General features: G+C 35.9%; 1 long non-coding RNA gene across 1 annotated transcript in view; it reads right to left on the reverse strand.

Moving 5' to 3' along the window:
* Window positions 1-968, reverse strand: part of LOC135963000 (uncharacterized) — a 49,489-nt gene extending 48,521 nt beyond the window's left edge. The window contains exon 1 of the long non-coding RNA XR_010576805.1: window positions 912-968. This is a non-coding gene — a long non-coding RNA (uncharacterized LOC135963000). The remainder of the gene's footprint in view (window positions 1-911) is intronic.
* Window positions 969-19,414: the final 18,446 nt, after the last annotated feature.

Genomic DNA, 19,414 nt, shown 5'->3' on the forward strand with positions numbered 1-19,414 from the left:
TTTTTATTAGCCAAAATTAAATAAATGAATTGCCTTAATATTTTTTTTAGTTTGATGGAAAAATCGTGTGTATTTGCTCAAAATTATTATTACTAGTTTCTGTCCGATTTTTAAGTTGAGCCACTGTATGTATCATTTTGGTGGTTATTTCGAGCAAACAAACTATTAATGTTTCAGAAATTAAACAATTTGGTTTGGAAACTGCCAAATTATTTACTTCTTTATATCCATGGTATTATATGTCTGCAATACTACACAGTCTTGATACATAGCACGGACATAATTAAAGCCTCAAAATTACCTATTGAAGCTTTATCGGAAGAAGCCCAGGAGGCAATGAATAAATCTTTTAAACGAGTGAGAAAAAACTGTGCAAGATGTGGGAGAAAAGTAAACATAAATGATATATTTAACTTTATTCTCATAAATTCGGATCCTGTAATAACACGACTCCGAAAAAGTCGGAATTATTCTTGCCAACCTGCGATACATCAACTTCAGATGAAAGCGATATAGGCGATAGTAGTGATCAGCCAGTGGTTGATTTATCGCCCCTTTTAACATATCTTTGCCCCTATGTGCGATCTGAAGTAACTGTTGGGCTGGTGAATGTCTTGAGTAGAATATAAATGTGCTTGTGCAGCCCTTAGTAGGCATATGGAATTGCGCCCATATTATAAAATATAGCCAACATTTAAGATTTTTATGAATATTATTCTATTGTTATTAAAATAGAATCGTTACTAATGGATGAGTCTGCGATTTCATAGTATAGTAATCTACGTCATATTCAACCATAATGTCGTTTTTGATTATTTTCAATGACTTTTTTATTAAAAAGCAATTTTATTATCAAGCAATCCAAGGTTTAATCAATATTTTCATAGATTAAAATTTTATAAACCACTCACCATTTCTACTCTAGTTTCTACGGCGTCAACTAATCAACTAGATGAAGAAAAAATTAGCATATAACAGCTGATTATAAATATTGTGTGGTGAACAAGGCGAATTCAAACCAGGTGGTGCAGTTCTACAAAATAACAATTGGCCTTAACAAATGTCAAAAAACAAAAATGAAAAATTAAACAAATATGTATTAAAACTTAATATAGTGCAGATAATTGAATAGTTAGGGTTTTACTTTTTTTATGTAAAAAATAAATATTTTGTTAATAAGCTTATAATATGTACATAGATGTATAAATATAAAAACAAGCTTTGACATCTGTTAGAACCAAAAAGCAAAAAAAAATGTAATTAGCTATTTGACTGACTCCACCTTGTATAAATTCGCCTTGGTGGTGAATTTGTGTTATTACAAGGCGTATTATCTAGGTGAGTGCATAAAATCAGCTGTTTCTTAATTCGCTGTGGTTTTATGTACACTATATGTCAAACTTTGTTTATGTTTACATTTGTTATTGTAAATAACATAGTAATATTTTAATTCGCCTTGATTTTGACATTTACCGTACATTTTAACAAAAACAAATTGCCTGTTGTTTTTGCATTGTTGTATTTGTTGCCGGGACGCACTCACCTTGTTAATACGCCTTGTATTATTGTATACAACGTTGCCCAAGGCGAATTCATACAAGGCGGTGGTAGTTCTACAAAAACAACAATTGGTCTTAACAAATGCCAAAAAACTAAAATGAAAAATTAAACAAATAAGTATTAAAACTTAATATAGTGTAGATAATTGAATAATGAGGACTTTACTTATTTATGTAAAAAATAAATATTTTATTAATAAGCTTAGAATATGTAGATATTTAAATATAAAAAGAAGCTTTGACAATTGTTAGAACCAAAAAGCGAAAATAAGTTATCAGCTGTTTGACTGATTTCACCTTGAATAAAATCGCCTTGATGTTGCCGTTCTGATCAAAATGAACCAACATTGGAAAAGGTAGGAACACACCAGGGCACACATAGAAAGGTGACTGCATCACTACAACAATACAAAAACAACAGGTACTTTGTTTTTGTTAAAAAGTAGGCGAACTGTCAAAGTTGCCTGTTGTTGTTTTTTCTTTTGGGTTTGTTGTATTTTTCGCCACAACAACCACAAGTGAATTGACAATTCAAACTGAATAAAAAAAAATTAGCTGTTTCATCGCAGTCACCTTTCTTAGTGTGCCCTGGAACACACGATATGTTTTGCATGTGTAATGTGCAGAGATCGAAAATAACTTGTCCAATTACCAAAAAACCCAAATTGTGATTTATATTTTTGTGATAAAAATAAATTACTTCGTTTCAATTTTTAAAAGTGTGAGTGTATTAGTAAAAAACTGTGAGTGTATTAAAACTTGAAAGGCAAAACTTGATCGTGTAACCCCTAAGTTAGGCAATTTGCCCTATGTCTCCACGTAGCAATATTTATTGCTACACACAAGCAATAACGTCCGCAGAACAACAGCACAGCGATTGCTTATTGCTTTAGGTGGAGAAAACGTTCGTCACAATTACAAAATTTTCAACGCGAGAAGTTCTATGAGAAACTGTTGTGTATTTAGCGTATATTTTGTGTTGAATGATTTTTTTCACTAATTTCTTTGTTTTTTCTACTTAAATAAAGAATAAATTTTACATTAATGACAACTGAACTGACAGCTTATTACTTAGCACGTCCGTGAATAAAACAGCCCGGAGAAACAAACCGGAAACAGCTGATTGTTTTTTGTTGCTGTAGATGTTGTACACATCTACATCTATAAAAAATAAAATTTGTTATTGAAATACTTTGTTAAAATGAAGTTTGTTACATATCAACAAACCGCAACATAACCTTAAAATAAAATAGTCATTAAAAAAATTGCAATTACTTTGATATTATAGAAAAAAAATTGCCAAATTTATACAAGACATCAATCATATCGGGAAACAGAAATGATAAGTGGACACTCATAGCAATCGAATGGCATACTAACTTATTTTACTTGGGGGTTACAAGTTCAAGTTTTAATACACTCACACTTTTTTACTAATACACTCACACTTTTAAGAATTGAAACGAACTTGCATTCAATTTCACATTCAAGTTGGTGTTCAATTTTTCATTCAAGAAAACAGCTGATTACATTTTTATGTCCAATTTGAACTAAAATTGTTTTCAAGTTGCCTGCTGCCTACGTCACCGCTTTCAATTTTTATAAATTTTGACAAACAGTATATGTAAAAGACTATCAAGAAAAACTTGATCGTGTGGCTGCAGTGTTAGAAAAACTTAAACGTAGGGGGTAGGTCCATTCAAACTTTGATGCAATGAAAAAAATTTTTAAATTGGAATCGAATGGCATAGAAAGAATTTTTGGAAAAACTTGAACGTAGGGAGTACGCCCATTCAAACTTTGATGTCATAACCATTTTTCATAAAAAATTTTAAATTAGAAAAAAAAAACGATAAGTGGACACTGATAGGAATCGAATGGCATACAAAGAATGTTTGGAAAAACTTGAACGTGGGAGGTAGGTCCATTCAAACTTTGATGTCAAAACCATTTTTCATGAAAAATTTGAAATTATAAAAAAAATTGCCACAATTATACAAGGCGTTGGGCATCATATCTGGGAACGGGCACGATAAGTGGATACTGATAGGAATCGAATGGCATATAAAGAATGTTTGGAAAAACTTGAACGTGGGGGTAGGTCCATTCAAGCATTAATGTCATGAACAAATTTTTCAAGAAAAAGAGCTTGATCTGTGATCACTCATATTTCTGAACAAAAATCGATTTTTTATATAAAAACTCAAAATATCTAAAATTGCTAATAACCTGGCCAATAAGCGTTTAATCAAGAAAAGCAGCTCGATCTGTGATCACTCATATTTCTGGAGCTGTGATCATCACTCATATTTCTGAACAAAAATCGATTTTTTATATAAAAACTCAATATATCTAAATTCGCTAATAACTTGGCCAATAAGCGTTTAATCAAGAAAAGGAGCTCGAGCAGAACAAAAATGTATTTTTTATATAAAAACTCAAAATATCTAAATTCGCTATTAACTTGGCCAATAAGCGTTTAATCAAGAAAAGGAACTCGATCTGTGATCAATCATATTTCAGAACAAAGATGGATTTTTTATATAAAAACTCAAAATATCTAAACGCTAATAACCTGGCCAATTAGCGTTTAATCAAGAAAAGCAGCTCGATCTGTGATCACTCATATTTCAGAACAAAAATCAATTTATTATATAAAAACTCACAATATTTCTAATCGCTAATAACTTGGCCAATAAGCGTTTAATGAAGAAAAGCATCTCGATCTGTGATCACTCATATTTCTGAACAAAACTCAAATTTAAATAGGGAAAACATCAAGGTTTCTAAAGCTGCTTTCCGTTTTTTGATCCCAACTTTGGGATTTTAGAACATGTGGCCCAAAGTTGAAATTTTTATCAAAAATAGGTCAAATTCCGCAGGATGAAAGGGCAACATGTTCAAAAAATAGGACATGTTTTTTATACCAAAATGTTCTCTGTAAAGCTACCTTACAGAAAAACATAAAATTGTTATATGTTCTTAAAGAAAGTTTTTTTTTAATAAAAAAGTGTTAAGTCACCTTTACATCCAACAGCAAAAATCTACTATTTTTTTAATTCTTAAATTTAAAATCGTTTATTTTTGGATCTATAAACGATATTACTCTGAAATATTTTGTATATTACTGATAATTAGTTGTCCAACTAACAAAAAAAAATCGAGCCCGTTCGGTACAAAAGTACGTCCTATATTATTAAAAAAGCGGACCAAGGTATGGCAAAATTTTAAAATTTCAATTTTGAAATGCCTATAACTCGAAAAGTATAAGAGATAAATAGCACACGCAAGCATATTTTTTCAAGACATAGGCGAGCGATTTCTAAACATATAAAACTCTTTGAAATCGAATGGGAAACAAAAAAATGGGACGTGTTTAAAAATTTTGCATGTCGAAGGTACCCTATTCTGAGCCCCCATAGCGCCGCCCCTGGGGCATTTGTAGGGCCCATTTCAATAATTTAAACTCGAATGCTCCTTGGCTACGCCCGCGTCAAATTTTATTCTGATCAGATCAGCCGTTTAGAAATGCCAGATTTATTTCAAACAAATTTTGATTCTACCCAACTGTACATTGGGTGTGTTTACTGATATGTTGTTATGCACTTATCAAGAACAGCAACTGATAGCATCAATTGCAGAAATGTCAATTGTGCTATAGCACAACTACAGAAGTGTGTATTTTTGCTAGTAAAGTTTGCCAGCACAACAAAATAAAACGAATGGAGTGCAATATTAGCACGACAAAAAAGTGTGTGTGCTACTAAAGCACGAACATATATTTTGGTGGATATGCAATGGATTGTGTTTGCTACTAAAAATTGCAGACTAGCATTGCAATTTTAATAGTAATACGAACGAACAGTATGAATATTTATATTAGCTGATTGTGATCAAATGAGATAAATTAATAAGAAAGTGTGTTGTGTTCCTTTTCTTTTGATTTGAGTGAAAGAGCATATGAGTTCTCATGATGAGACTGCTAGGCTCAGCTTAAACGGCAGAAATGCATACATATTTCTCAGTGGGGAGAGTGATCAAAAAAATATAACTGATCGCAATTACAACAAACATTATTTAACCGCCAAACCTATTGAGAGAGCTCGCTCTTGTTCCCCCGCTCTTCAATTATATGATGCAAATAATATGCAATCAATATCACCGAAAAGTGATTGTATAGAATATAGCACAAAAGAGAATACAAAAAATTCCAATATAAAGAACAATACGCCTGTGTTAAACACAACAACAACATCAGAGTTAAACATGTATACACAAGCTTTAAATAAACCACAGAAAACAAATTCTAGTGAGAGCGCAAGTGTAATTAACACTAATAAAACCGTAAGTAGTAACAATGGTGCATCGAAGGGTGCCATTCCAAAGGATGTAAGAAATATAACCACAACGAAACCAGCAGTATTACCAGGTATGCTTAGATACATAAGTATTAATAAATGAATTTTAAGTCCACAAAAAAAGGAGACACCTTTTAAAAAGCAGAAACTAACTACAAGTCCCTTGAATAATAATCGTTTCGCGCTTTTGAGTGAAGATGACAATATTAAGTCTGTTAAAAATGGTAATTCTAATCAGAAACCATTAAAGCCACCACCAATCTTCCTTCGGGAACCTAGTTCTAAACATTTGGTAAAAATATTAATTGATCTTGTTGGAAAAAATAATTTCCACATCGTCCCAATAAGAAAAGGTGGTGTGCATGAAACGAAAATAGTCATATACACTGAGGAGGATTATAGAAAAATCTCTCAATACTTAAACGACGGCAAGAAGAATTTCTACAGATATCAGCTGAAAAGTAGTAAGGGCCTTATAGTGGTCATAAAGGGTATAGAGTCCAGTGTAGAACCTAACGAAATCAAGGAGGCCCTGGAAGAATTGGGCTATAAAACGAAAGTAGTAATAAATATATTTAACAGAGACAAAACTCCTCAACCAATGTTTAGAGTAGAGTTAGATCCAGATGATAAAAAACTAAAAGGGAATGAAACTCACCCAATATACTCTCTTTGTTATTTACTGAATCGTAGAATAACTATTGAGGAACCTCTCAAGCGAAATCGACTCGTCCAGTGTGGTAACTGTCAAGAGTTTGGACATACGAAAAATTATTGTACTCTACGCACTGTATGTGTTGCATGCGGAGACTTGCATTCTTCATCACAATGTGATATTATCCAAAAGGGTCTCAAAAAGAAATGTGGAAACTGTGGTGGCGACCATACGGCGAATTATCGGGGATGCCCAGTTTACAAAGAATTATTAAAAAGATTGAGAGAGAGGCGTCAACCAAAGAGAGATGACTTTTTTGTTCCATCTGCGGGTAACATAGATTTTCCTACACCAGTAAATTCAGTAGTAATAATGAAAATAAGAACTCTACGACAATGAATGCAAATTTCACACAATTAAACACGGCTAAATCTGGAACCAACTCTTACGCTGGTGTTTTGAAGTCAGAAAATAAGCAGCCTAATGTACCCCAAAATACGGGAGGGTTAGAAAACCTGTTACAAGCGCTTACACAAAATATTACCTCTCTTAATGAAAACATGACTAACATAATGTCAACCATGCAAAACACAATACAAGAGCTTTTGAGAGCGCAGAACCAAATGCTTCAAATCCTCCTATCAAAAAAATGAGTTTCTTGAAAGTTTGTTTTTGGAATGCAAATGGTTTGAACCAACATAAATCTGAGGTTTATAATTTTATGATAAGTAAAGACGTCGATGTGATGTTAATTTCTGAGACACACCTTACAAATAGATACAACTTTAATATTCCAGGATTTTCATTCCATAACACAAATCATCCCGACGGAAAAGCTCATGGTGGTACTGGTATCTTGATTAAAAGCCGTTTAAAACATTATGCCCTAGATGAATTTTCAAAAGAATATATGCAAGCAACTTCCATACGACTGGAATGTTCATTTGGAAATCTTACAGTGAGTTCCATATATTGCCCCCCACGATTTTCGATGACTAAGGACAAATTTGAAGAATTCTTTGAAACTCTAGGAGATCGTTTCCTGGCATGTGGTGATTACAATGCGAAACACACATACTGGGGTTCACGGCTAATTAACCCTAGAGGAAGACAGCTCTACAAAGCCCTAGTTGACAGCAGGATTTGCCTGGATGTCATATCCCCTGGCCAACCAACATACTGGCCTACTGATCCTAGGAAAATTCCTGACCTTATAGACTTTGCCATATCCAGAAATGTAGATCGAAATTCAATATCTACGGAAATATCTTTTGATTTATCTTCCGACCATTCACCCGTAATAGTCACCTATTATGGGAAAAATATACCAAAAACTCCTGAAAATATTCCGTTTTACAAAACAAATTGGCTTAAATACAAAAAGTTTATCAGTAGCCATATCCACACAAATCCAAATATACAGTGTGAGGGAGAGATAAACGAATGCGTCAATGACTTCACGTCATTAATTATTTCGGCTCTGGATCATTCAAGGATCGAGATCTCTAGAAAGCCAAAAATGCATATTTCCAATTCAGATATTGAACGATTGCTTCTCGAAAAGAGAAAGCTTAGAAGAGAATGACAACAAAATAGATCACCTGCTGCAAAGCAGAGGCTGTCCATCGCTACTAGAAGACTGAAGAGAGCCCTTTGTTTAGAAGAGGATCGCAGAAACGAAAGATACATTGAGAGTTTGACGAATACAAAACATACGAACTTTTCTCTTTGGAAAGCCACACGTAACATCAAACCACCGGTAGAGGGAAAAACTCCGTTGAGAAAATCTGACGGTAATTGGGCAAGAAATGATAAGGACAAAGCATTAATTTTTGCCGAGCACCTACGTAATGTATTTAAGCCAAATCCACCCAACAATGATTTTGTACTGGAAAATCCTCCTGTTCACGAGACAGCGGATGATCATATCAGAGTAAGTCCCGAGGACGTTCGAAAAGTTATCAAAAATAACACAAATACAAAAAAATCTCCAGGATATGACAAAATTACGCCATCCATGATTAAAAACCTACCGAATATAGCTATAATCGTGCTATCTGTATTGTTTTCTGCGATCATTAGACTAGGCGTTTTCCCAACTAATTGGAAAATTGCTCAGATCATAATGATAGATTTAACAATGCCGTCTTCATACAGACCTATAAGTCTACTGCCATGCATATCAAAGTTATTTGAGAAAGTATTGAAATGTAAAATTATTCCATACTTAAATAACCAAAATATTATCCCAGTTCATCAATTTGGTTTTCGTGAACAACATGGAACCATTGAACAAGTTAATCGATTGACTGGAGAGATCAGAAAATCTTTTGAAAATAAAAAATACTGCTGTGCTATCTTTTTGGACATCGCCCAGGCCTTCGACAAGGTGTGGCATAAGGGGTTAATTCACAAAATTAAGTGTCTACTGCCACCAAGTACGCATCGATTGCTGGAGTCATACATATCAGACCGAGTTTTTAGAGTGAAATATTGCGATTATATAACAGGAAATTATGAAATTAAAGCTGGTGTTCCACAGGGAAGTGTTCTCGGACCAACACTTTATTTGATATATACTTCTGACTTGCCTGTGTGTGATAGACTTACCATATCAACTTTCGCTGATGATACGGCAATACTTAGCTCACATGCAGATCCGCAGGTAGCTTCTACGAAATTGGCAAATTATCTGAGACTCGTGGAGATATGGTTGAATAACTGGAGAATACGAGTAAATGAACTCAAAAGTAAACACATCACATTTACTCTCAGAAGGGGTGATTGTCCACCTATCACACTAAATAACATAAACATTCCACAGACAGATACTGTTACATACCTTGGTATTCACTTGGATAGACGACTTACTTGGCGTCGTCATATAGAAGCCAAGAGACTTCACATGAAGTTAAGAGCCTCTAGCCTTCACTGGTTACTCAATCACCAATCAAAATTAAGCCTTGACTATAAAGTCATCCTGTATAAATGTGTTTTAAAACCAATCTGGACATATGGAATCCAATTGTGGGGAACGGCCAGTAATTCCAGTATTGAACTTATACAGAGGGCCCAATCGAGAATTCTTAGGATAATGACAGGTGCACCTTGGTACATAAGAAATGAGAACATCCATAGAGACCTACAAGTACCGTTAGTTAAAGACGAATTCAAGAATGTCCGTGAGAAATACATCATGAAATTGTGGAACCACCCGAACCCGCTTGCAAGACATCTCACACAGACCCAAACAAGATCAAGGCTTCGTAGAGCCGATCTACCACCCCGCTAAGATGTGGCCCTTATGAACATCAACGCTCACGTCAGAGAGCATTTAGTTTTAATTTTAGTTATAAGATTTTATTACTTATTGTCAGGCCTAAGTAAGGCAGATTCGATAAATAAATAAACGTTAAAAAAAAAAAAAAATATTTATTGCATAGTCAAATGTAAGAAATATGTTGCTAGAGCTGAATATCGAAACCCTGTTTTAAAGTATAATTTGGTGAAGGGTATATAAGATTCGGCACAGCCGAATATAGCTCTCTTACTTGTTGCGATTTATTTTTCATGTTCGCAAATTAAAGTCGTGTTTGTTTCTTTTCTGTTTCTCTCAAACATACACCTAAAATGTTCACTAATAAATCACACTCACAGTGATATAACACAAAAAATTATTTTATATACAGGCAAACAAAATTTTATTGTAAATTTTTCTAAGCACCCTAATTTTAAGAAAATTTTTTGATAAAAATATATTTTTACTGCAATTTTATTTTTATTACTCTTTTAAATACAAGGTGGCGCAAAAGTAATCCTCCTATCAGAAAATGCTATAAATTTTGCGATTGGCCCCTAATGTCAGTTCTGTTTTGACATTTGTGTAGTAAACACATGCGAAATACACGTTAATAAACAATGTTACGCTACACTGCTCCAGAACGCGGAATATTGCCATCCTTAATCACCACCAAGAGGAAGATGATTTTTCATCAAAAATAATCATGAGTGATGAGGCCCATTTCCATCTTAGCGGGTACGTAAATAAGCAAAATTTACGCTTCTGGGGCACTGAAAATCCGCATGTAACCCACGAAGAGCCATTACACCTGCTCAAAGTCACTGTATGGTGTGCTGTTTTCGCTTTTTTCTTCGAAGACGTCGCGGGCCAAACGGTTACTGTGAATGGTGAGCGCTACAGAGCAATGATCAACGAGTTCTTTTTGCCGCAACTTGATGAATTGCGATTGGAAAACATGTGGTTCCAACAGGACGGTGCAACGGCACACACTGCACGTGCCACAACCGATATGCTGAAGGATGCATTTCCCGGGCGCCTAATCTCCCGTTTTGGCGATTTGCACTGGCCAGCAAGATCGCCTGATTTGACCGCTCGAGACTTCTTTTTGTGGGGCTTTTTGAAGTCGCGGGTTTATGTCAACAAGCCTCAGACTCTTGAAAATGCCATAAAAAGGTCTCAAATGACCATTTACATGACATCATATTCTCGACTTGATGTAAAAAAAATTAAAAGACCAAATAAAAATAATCCACAAGAAGAATCAAAGTTTTTAATTACAACCAAAAAACATCGGAAGTTTACTTTTGCGCCACCTTGTATATTGAATTTAATATTGTATTTATGTTTTCGATATAAAAAGTGAAGAGATTATTTTCAAACGCTCCTTTATTGATATCAATAAATAAAAGACAACCTATTAAAAACAGTTTATCATACCTGGGGGTTAACTTCGATAAACTTTTTAAATTTAATAACCCCAGGAGAACCCCGGGATTTTTGGGATTAACAAATCCCGAAAAATTAAGGATTTTTGATAATTTACAAAGATTTTTGAAGCTTCCAAAATACCTAGAAAGCTAAATTTCAGCTTACTTATAATACTAGGTTAGGTTACGTGGGTGGCTCGCAATTTAGCAAGTTCACTCGGAGGCCTTGTGGCCCATTGTGATACCCTTAGAAATACTATTCCCTTATGTTGAAAATTCGTACATAAAGTGAGAATAGTTTCCCTCCCTAATTTCGTTGACTATGTGATTCCTGTGGTCCCCGTGGGAACCAACCGGTACTTCTAATAAATCTGATCATATTTACCAGTGACACATCTCTGAGACAGTCCAGATCATGGGAAAGAGCTCTACCAAGATGTAGTAGTCTATGCTCTTGTAAGGCTGGGCATTCACATAGAAGGTGCTGTACCGATTCCTCCTCCTCTTCATCTAAACAACTTCTACAGTAGCTATAACGTGGGTAACCCATACGTTCCGACATATGTCCAATCATACAATGCCCAGTAATTATACCCGTAACAAGCCTGATCGAATTCCTGCTAAGATACAAAAGAGTTCTAGTTCTATCCTCTGTCAGATTGGGCCAGAGCATTCTGGATATTCTACAAGTGATGATATTTGACTACCTGAGTTCCGTCTCATTCAAAGCCCATTCATCTATCAATCTCGATACTGTCACCAGGGGAGTGTGAATATCCCTTTGCGCTAGAGATACGTCCAGGGACGACCCGTTGGTTGCGCACTCATCAGATACTTCATTTCCCCGGATGCCCTCGTGTCCTGGAACCCATATCAACTCGACATGATGTTGTGTCAGTTGTGCCAGTGATTTGATACAATTGAGAAGACATTTCGACCTGATCACGTTGGAGTTAAAAGCCTTGATTGATGCAAGGATGTCCAAGTAGATATGTATAGTCGAATTTTCGAGATTCAGTACCCGGATTCTTCTCGCGGCTGTATCGATGGCATAAATCTCTGCCTGGAAAACCGTGCAGGTATCGGGTAATCGAATAGACATCAAAAGGTCCAGTTGATCTGAGAAGATTCCCGAGCCCGTGCCTCTTTCTGTCTTTGAACCATCAGTGTAGATTGAGATCACGTCTTCCCTTAGGACAGAGTTCGCGGCCCAATGATCCCTTGTCTGGTCTTAAAAGTTCTGTCAAAATTCGGTGTAGGTATTATGTAATCCGTTTCCCGCCAATTTGATGGTGCCATGACCAATACGATCATGCTTTAGTCCGCTCGACTGTTTAAGTCGTAGAGCAGACTTAGCAGAAATGCATTTGATATATATATCAAGGGGAGTTATATTTAGCATCGTCTCTAGACTGCCCTTAGGGCTAGAATTCATGGAGCCAGTAATTGCAAGACATGCTAATCTTTGCACCTTGTTGAGAATAGAAAGGTGAGTCTTATGTCTACCAATCTCCACCAAACAAGAGCCCCATAGGTCAAAATAGGTCTTATGACCCCATCTCTTCCCAAAGGTTTTCTTACATAAAGTAAGAAAAAAGTGATTGTATAGAATATAGCACAAAAGAGAATACAAAAAATTCCAATATAAAGAACAATACGCCTGTGTTAAACACAACAACAACATCAGAGTTAAACATGTATACACAAGCTTTAAATAAACCACAGAAAACAAATTCTAGTGAGAGCGCAAGTGTAATTAACACTAATAAAACCGTAAGTAGTAACAATGGTGCATCGAAGGGTGCCATTCCAAAGGATGTAAGAAATATAACCACAACGAAACCAGCAGTATTACCAGGTATGCTTAGATACATAAGTATTAATAAAAGAATTTTAAGTCCACAAAAAAAGGAGACACCTTTTAAAAAGCAGAAACTAACTACAAGTCCCTTGAATAATAATCGTTTCGCGCTTTTGAGTGAAGATGACAATATTAAGTCTGTTAAAAATGGTAATTCTAATCAGAAACCATTAAAGCCACCACCAATCTTCCTTCGGGAACCTAGTTCTAAACATTTGGTAAAAATATTAATTGATCTTGTTGGAAAAAATAATTTCCACATCGTCCCAATAAGAAAAGGTGGTGTGCATGAAACGAAAATAGTCATATACACTGAGGAGGATTATAGAAAAATCTCTCAATACTTAAACGACGGCAAGAAGAATTTCTACAGATATCAGCTGAAAAGTAGTAAGGGCCTTATAGTGGTCATAAAGGGTATAGAGTCCAGTGTAGAACCTAACGAAATCAAGGAGGCCCTGGAAGAATTGGGCTATAAAACGAAAGTAGTAATAAATATATTTAACAGAGACAAAACTCCTCAACCAATGTTTAGAGTAGAGTTAGATCCAGATGATAAAAAACTAAAAGGGAATGAAACTCACCCAATATACTCTCTTTGTTATTTACTGAATCGTAGAATAACTATTGAGGAACCTCTCAAGCGAAATCGACTCGTCCAGTGTGGTAACTGTCAAGAGTTTGGACATACGAGAAATTATTGTACTCTACGCACTGTATGTGTTGCATGCGGAGACTTGCATTCTTCATCACAATGTGATATTATCCAAAAGGGTCTCAAAAAGAAATGTGGAAACTGTGGTGGCGACCATACGGCGAATTATCGGGGATGCCCAGTTTACAAAGAATTATTAAAAAGATTGAGAGAGAGGCGTCAACCAAAGAGAGATGACTTTTTTGTTCCATCTGCGGGTAACATAGATTTTCCTACACCAGTAAATTCAGTAGCCCGTAATAATGAAAATAAGAACTCTACGACAATGAATGCAAATTTCACACAATTAAACACGGCTAAATCTGGAACCAACTCTTACGCTGGTGTTTTGAAGTCAGAAAATAAGCAGCCTAATGTACCCCAAAATACGGGAGGGTTAGAAAACCTGTTACAAGCGCTTACACAAAATATTACCTCTCTTAATGAAAACATGACTAACATAATGTCAACCATGCAAAACACAATACAAGAGCTTTTGAGAGCGCAGAACCAAATGCTTCAAATCCTCCTATCAAAAAAATGAGTTTCTTGAAAGTTTGTTTTTGGAATGCAAATGGTTTGAACCAACATAAATCTGAGGTTTATAATTTTATGATAAGTAAAGACGTCGATGTGATGTTAATTTCTGAGACACACCTTACAAATAGATACAACTTTAATATTCCAGGATTTTCATTCCATAACACAAATCATCCCGACGGAAAAGCTCATGGTGGTACTGGTATCTTGATTAAAAGCCGTTTAAAACATTATGCCCTAGATGAATTTTCAAAAGAATATATGCAAGCAACTTCCATACGACTGGAATGTTCATTTGGAAATCTTACAGTGAGTTCCATATATTGCCCCCCACGATTTTCGATGACTAAGGACAAATTTGAAGAATTCTTTGAAACTCTAGGAGATCGTTTCCTGGCATGTGGTGATTACAATGCGAAACACACATACTGGGGTTCACGGCTAATTAACCCTAGAGGAAGACAGCTCTACAAAGCCCTAGTTGACAGCAGGATTTGCCTGGATGTCATATCCCCTGGCCAACCAACATACTGGCCTACTGATCCTAGGAAAATTCCTGACCTTATAGACTTTGCCATATCCAGAAATGTAGATCGAAATTCAATATCTACGGAAATATCTTTTGATTTATCTTCCGACCATTCACCCGTAATAGTCACCTATTATGGGAAAAATATACCAAAAACTCCTGAAAATATTCCGTTTTACAAAACAAATTGGCTTAAATACAAAAAGTTTATCAGTAGCCATATCCACACAAATCCAAATATACAGTGTGAGGGAGAGATAAACGAATGCGTCAATGACTTCACGTCATTAATTATTTCGGCTCTGGATCATTCAAGGATCGAGATCTCTAGAAAGCCAAAAATGCATATTTCCAATTCAGATATTGAACGATTGCTTCTCGAAAAGAGAAAGCTTAGAAGAGAATGACAACAAAATAGATCACCTGCTGCAAAGCAGAGGCTGTCCATCGCTACTAGAAGACTGAAGAGAGCCCTTTGTTTAGAAGAGGATCGCAGAAACGAAAGATACATTGAGAGTTTGACGAATACAAAACATACGAACTTTTCTCTTTGGAAAGCCACACGTAACATCAAACCACCGGTAGAGGGAAAAACTCCGTTGAGAAAATCTGACGGTAATTGGGCAAGAAATGATAAGGACAAAGCATTAATTTTTGCCGAGCACCTACGTAATGTATTTAAGCCAAATCCACCCAACAATGATTTTGTACTGGAAAATCCTCCTGTTCACGAGACAGCGGATGATCATATCAGAGTAAGTCCCGAGGACGTTCGAAAAGTTATCAAAAATAACACAAATACAAAAAAATCTCCAGGATATGACAAAATTACGCCATCCATGATTAAAAACCTACCGAATATAGCTATAATCGTGCTATCTGTATTGTTTTCTGCGATCATTAGACTAGGCGTTTTCCCAACTAATTGGAAAATTGCTCAGATCATAATGATAGATTTAACAATGCCGTCTTCATACAGACCTATAAGTCTACTGCCATGCATATCAAAGTTATTTGAGAAAGTATTGAAATGTAAAATTATTCCATACTTAAATAACCAAAATATTATCCCAGTTCATCAATTTGGTTTTCGTGAACAACATGGAACCATTGAACAAGTTAATCGATTGACTGGAGAGATCAGAAAATCTTTTGAAAATAAAAAATACTGCTGTGCTATCTTTTTGGACATCGCCCAGGCCTTCGACAAGGTGTGGCATAAGGGGTTAATTCACAAAATTAAGTGTCTACTGCCACCAAGTACGCATCGATTGCTGGAGTCATACATATCAGACCGAGTTTTTAGAGTGAAATATTGCGATTATATAACAGGAAATTATGAAATTAAAGCTGGTGTTCCACAGGGAAGTGTTCTCGGACCAACACTTTATTTGATATATACTTCTGACTTGCCTGTGTGTGATAGACTTACCATATCAACTTTCGCTGATGATACGGCAATACTTAGCTCACATGCAGATCCGCAGGTAGCTTCTACGAAATTGGCAAATTATCTGAGACTCGTGGAGATATGGTTGAATAACTGGAGAATACGAGTAAATGAACTCAAAAGTAAACACATCACATTTACTCTCAGAAGGGGTGATTGTCCACCTATCACACTAAATAACATAAACATTCCACAGACAGATACTGTTACATACCTTGGTATTCACTTGGATAGACGACTTACTTGGCGTCGTCATATAGAAGCCAAGAGACTTCACATGAAGTTAAGAGCCTCTAGCCTTCACTGGTTACTCAATCACCAATCAAAATTAAGCCTTGACTATAAAGTCATCCTGTATAAATGTGTTTTAAAACCAATCTGGACATATGGAATCCAATTGTGGGGAACGGCCAGTAATTCCAGTATTGAACTTATACAGAGGGCCCAATCGAGAATTCTTAGGATAATGACAGGTGCACCTTGGTACATAAGAAATGAGAACATCCATAGAGACCTACAAGTACCGTTAGTTAAAGACGAATTCAAGAATGTCCGTGAGAAATACATCATGAAATTGTGGAACCACCCGAACCCGCTTGCAAGACATCTCACACAGACCCAAACAAGATCAAGGCTTCGTAGAGCCGATCTACCACCCCGCTAAGATGTGGCCCTTATGAACATCAACGCTCACGTCAGAGAGCATTTAGTTTTAATTTTAGTTATAAGATTTTATTACTTATTGTCAGGCCTAAGTAAGGCAGATTCGATAAATAAATAAACGTTAAAAAAAAAAAAAAATATTTATTGCATAGTCAAATGTAAGAAATATGTTGCTAGAGCTGAATATCGAAACCCTGTTTTAAAGTATAATTTGGTGAAGGGTATATAAGATTCGGCACAGCCGAATATAGCTCTCTTACTTGTTGCGATTTATTTTTCATGTTCGCAAATTAAAGTCGTGTTTGTTTCTTTTCTGTTTCTCTCAAACATACACCTAAAATGTTCACTAATAAATCACACTCACAGTGATATAACACAAAAAATTATTTTATATACAGGCAAACAAAATTTTATTGTAAATTTTTCTAAGCACCCTAATTTTAAGAAAATTTTTTGATAAAAATATATTTTTACTGCAATTTTATTTTTATTACTCTTTTAAATACAAGGTGGCGCAAAAGTAATCCTCCTATCAGAAAATGCTATAAATTTTGCGATTGGCCCCTAATGTCAGTTCTGTTTTGACATTTGTGTAGTAAACACATGCGAAATACACGTTAATAAACAATGTTACGCTACACTGCTCCAGAACGCGGAATATTGCCATCCTTAATCACCACCAAGAGGAAGATGATTTTTCATCAAAAATAATCATGAGTGATGAGGCCCATTTCCATCTTAGCGGGTACGTAAATAAGCAAAATTTACGCTTCTGGGGCACTGAAAATCCGCATGTAACCCACGAAGAGCCATTACACCTGCTCAAAGTCACTGTATGGTGTGCTGTTTTCGCTTTTTTCTTCGAAGACGTCGCGGGCCAAACGGTTACTGTGAATGGTGAGCGCTACAGAGCAATGATCAACGAGTTCTTTTTGCCGCAACTTGATGAATTGCGATTGGAAAACATGTGGTTCCAACAGGACGGTGCAACGGCACACACTGCACGTGCCACAACCGATATGCTGAAGGATGCATTTCCCGGGCGCCTAATCTCCCGTTTTGGCGATTTGCACTGGCCAGCAAGATCGCCTGATTTGACCGCTCGAGACTTCTTTTTGTGGGGCTTTTTGAAGTCGCGGGTTTATGTCAACAAGCCTCAGACTCTTGAAAATGCCATAAAAAGGTCTCAAATGACCATTTACATGACATCATATTCTCGACTTGATGTAAAAAAAATTAAAAGACCAAATAAAAATAATCCACAAGAAGAATCAAAGTTTTTAATTACAACCAAAAAACATCGGAAGTTTACTTTTGCGCCACCTTGTATATTGAATTTAATATTGTATTTATGTTTTCGATATAAAAAGTGAAGAGATTATTTTCAAACGCTCCTTTATTGATATCAATAAATAAAAGACAACCTATTAAAAACAGTTTATCATACCTGGGGGTTAACTTCGATAAACTTTTTAAATTTAATAACCCCAGGAGAACCCCGGGATTTTTGGGATTAACAAATCCCGAAAAATTAAGGATTTTTGATAATTTACAAAGATTTTTGAAGCTTCCAAAATACCTAGAAAGCTAAATTTCAGCTTACTTATAATACTAGGTTAGGTTACGTGGGTGGCTCGCAATTTAGCAAGTTCACTCGGAGGCCTTGTGGCCCATTGTGATACCCTTAGAAATACTATTCCCTTATGTTGAAAATTCGTACATAAAGTGAGAATAGTTTCCCTCCCTAATTTCGTTGACTATGTGATTCCTGTGGTCCCCGTGGGAACCAACCGGTACTTCTAATAAATCTGATCATATTTACCAGTGACACATCTCTGAGACAGTCCAGATCATGGGAAAGAGCTCTACCAAGATGTAGTAGTCTATGCTCTTGTAAGGCTGGGCATTCACATAGAAGGTGCTGTACCGATTCCTCCTCCTCTTCATCTAAACAACTTCTACAGTAGCTATAACGTGGGTAACCCATACGTTCCGACATATGTCCAATCATACAATGCCCAGTAATTATACCCGTAACAAGCCTGATCGAATTCCTGCTAAGATACAAAAGAGTTCTAGTTCTATCCTCTGTCAGATTGGGCCAGAGCATTCTGGATATTCTACAAGTGATGATATTTGACTACCTGAGTTCCGTCTCATTCAAAGCCCATTCATCTATCAATCTCGATACTGTCACCAGGGGAGTGTGAATATCCCTTTGCGCTAGAGATACGTCCAGGGACGACCCGTTGGTTGCGCACTCATCAGATACTTCATTTCCCCGGATGCCCTCGTGTCCTGGAACCCATATCAACTCGACATGATGTTGTGTCAGTTGTGCCAGTGATTTGATACAATTGAGAAGACATTTCGACCT

The sequence above is a fragment of the Calliphora vicina genome, unplaced genomic scaffold, assembly GCF_958450345.1.
Source record: "Calliphora vicina unplaced genomic scaffold, idCalVici1.1 scaffold_33, whole genome shotgun sequence".
In the NCBI taxonomy this organism is placed as follows: domain Eukaryota; kingdom Metazoa; phylum Arthropoda; class Insecta; order Diptera; family Calliphoridae; genus Calliphora; species Calliphora vicina.